Source organism: Sminthopsis crassicaudata, chromosome 1, assembly GCF_048593235.1.
Source record: "Sminthopsis crassicaudata isolate SCR6 chromosome 1, ASM4859323v1, whole genome shotgun sequence".
Lineage (NCBI taxonomy): Eukaryota > Metazoa > Chordata > Mammalia > Dasyuromorphia > Dasyuridae > Sminthopsis > Sminthopsis crassicaudata.
The window spans coordinates 713,457,054-713,460,134 of record NC_133617.1 but is presented as its reverse complement, the minus strand read 5'-3'; the positions used below and the strand labels follow the sequence as shown (position 1 = coordinate 713,460,134).

The window sequence follows — 3,081 nt, the reverse complement described above, 5'->3', positions numbered from 1 at the left end:
ATTTGGGAGAGAGGGCAACGGTCATTATTTGAATCTTACTTTCATTAATATTTGGCTGAAAGAGGAAATGATATATGCAATTGTTGAATTTAGAAAGTTATCTCACCTGACAAGAAAGTAGAAGGGAGGAAACTAAGTAAGGGGGGTAGAACTGAATGAAAAGAGGACAAACCAGGGGTAATAATAAACAGAAGAAAAATGTCAGTGAAAGGAAAGAGAATACAGGAAGAAAAGAATACATAATTAGTAATTATAACTGTGGGTGTGAATGGGATAAATTCTCCCATACATAGTAAAATGGATTAAAAACTAGAATCCTACAATATATTGTTTACAAGATCAAAAAGAGAATAAAAAAAAGACAATGACCTACACTTGCATATATATATATAATATAATAAATAATAATAAAATACAATAATTACTATAATATAATATAATATTATATATATATATACATATATATATATATATATATATGTAAAAGCCCTTTTTTGGTGGTATTATATTGAAAATTGAAGGGATATCTATCAATTAGGGAATGGCTGAACACACTGTGGTATATGAATGTAATGGAATACTGTTGTGCAATCAGAATTGATGTACAAGTAGATTTTAGAAAAACTTGAAAAATTTTGTACAAATTGATACATAGTGAAATGAATAGAACCAGGAAACATTGTACACAGAATCAACTCTTCTCAGCAATAAAAATCTATAAAAATTATAAACAACTCAAGAAAAAAAATTATATCCACATCCAGATAAACAACTGATAAATTCTGAATGCAAATCAAAGCATGACTTTTTTCATACTTTATTCTTTTTTGTGTGTTTTTTTCCTTTTCTTCTGTTTCTTCTTTTGCAACTATGATTAATATGGAAATATGTTTTACATCTTATACCTATATACCATCAAATTGCTTGGCATTTTATGAAGAAGGGAAGAGGAGGAGAAAGGGAAAATTTTTGGAAGTCAAAATCTTTTAAAAATGAATACTAAAATTGTTGGAAATGTAATTGGGGGAAATATTATTTAAAAAAAACAAAGAAAAAGACAACAATACATCTGGGGATTCATTAAGAGTGGTATAGTTTCAAGAAACATGGAGATTATAGTCTTTTTGTATGCTGACTTCTTCAGAACACATGTAGATATTTTGTATAGTAGTGAACATTCATCTTAATTTTTTAGAATCAAAAAGATCTCAATATATATTATCACATTGATTATGGATGCTCTGAGAAGGTAAAAATCCTGGTAATGATCCTATGCTATCAAGGCTAAAATTAGATTGAAGTATTATCAAATCATGCATAACTAGAAGATTTGTGATGCAATTTGATGGATAAGAAATATTTATGTACACTGAATTACTGGTTTGGGGCATTAATAATCAATAGACATAGCTATAATAAAGTGGGTCAATATGAATTATTTTATAAAAGTGCCAAATTAATGGTATTAACTTACTATGCACATTAGTTTATATATTTTAATATTTACATCAATTTTCATTGCTTGAATATATTTTATACAAATGTTCTAATATATGATGTATTTAGTAATGTCATCTTATGAGGGATCTGATTGTCTTAAATTAGAAATTTAATATTGTGATAATTGTTGATGTTAGAGACATTCTATGGTTGCTTAAAATACTTTCTGTGTAAACTGTGTCCAGCACTTATATAAAATAGTCTTTACAACAATTGTTTTGCCACAAACAAGACAAAAATCTTTACAATATTATTTTCATGAATGCTTTGGGGGCATTCACTGAAAGTTCCACTGGAAGTCATAATGGAGAAGGAACAACTACATCTCAAAAGCATTGGCCTGTTATGTCACACAGTATGGTGGCCTCCTTCTGTATTGGTGATTTGTTTTTGTCCCTGAAGGATTAATATAATTGTAGCTGCATGTCCCCAAGTTTTCCCTAAGGCAGGAACTAGCAAGAATTGATTTATATCAATCTTTGTTGTCATTTGATTATTTCAAATCACAGCTAATTGGTGATTATTTGCCATGCTGATCAACTGCTATGCTAGTCCATTCAATAGTGTTTGAAGGGAGAAGTTTTCAAAATCTTGCCGAAATGGAAATACAATTCTATCCCGTATAATCAGTTGGATCTTTGAATATTCCAAAATGAAGCTCCACATAATTATGACAGTGAAATATTTATGGGAGAGTGTGCTTTTTAGGGAATTCTCCAATATTTTTAGTGTTCTTCTTCCAAGTATAATCCTGCAATTAAGGTGAAGATACTGAACAAAGGCTGTGGCAATCATAACATTTCCTTCTGTATCAAAGAATATGACTTCAAATGTCATTCCTTCAAAACATTCTGGGATTTGCACATCTCCTGACAGTTGCTTCCATAATTGTGTTTTTCCAACATGTGGTGCAACAAAAATCTCTGTTTTGGGTTAGGAATATTCTACTACCCCTAATCCCACTCCCATAATATTAACCAGAGTCAAACAAAAGGTAATTATAAAGCTTTGAGTATGTTCTTGCTTAAAAAATTCCAATGATATATAATTCTTGCCTGATGTAGATAGAGAAACATATCTTGACATATTTATGAGGCATTCCTTCCTTATCTGTAGTGTTTGTAGAACCACCTCTTTAGAAATCCCAATTTCTCTAATGAATTCCAAAGTCTTTAACTTCAGTATCTCCACCACTGTTTGAAAGCTGGCATTCAACAGCTTTATTTGCAAGCCTGGGTCCAACAGGTAGCTCCCCAAGTCCTCCCATGTGGCACCATTGTAATGTTCTCTCAAGCGATGATGCAGGACCATTCATTTTGGAGAACATATTGATTAGCTTAAGGGTCCAGAGCAACACAACCATGATAATGAAGAACCATGAGACAATGCTCTAGGTTGATGGATAAAATGAAGAAACTGCACATGTTAAGTCTGGAATAGAGACTTTGGGAGGAGAGCTGCAGAGGACAATGTACTCAAAAAATTGTCACCATGTGGAAGAGGGTTTATGCTTATTTTATTTTGCATTGTGGGACAGAAAAGAGCAAATTGCCAAAATGGGAAATATTGGCTTACTTTTAG

The 3,081-nt window shown here is 31.4% G+C and overlaps 1 pseudogene; it reads right to left on the bottom strand.

Moving 5' to 3' along the window:
• Positions 1 to 1,742: 1,742 nt before the first annotated feature.
• On the bottom strand, positions 1,743 to 2,811 carry LOC141551399 (DNA repair protein RAD51 homolog 3 pseudogene; annotated as a pseudogene).
• Positions 2,812 to 3,081: the final 270 nt, after the last annotated feature.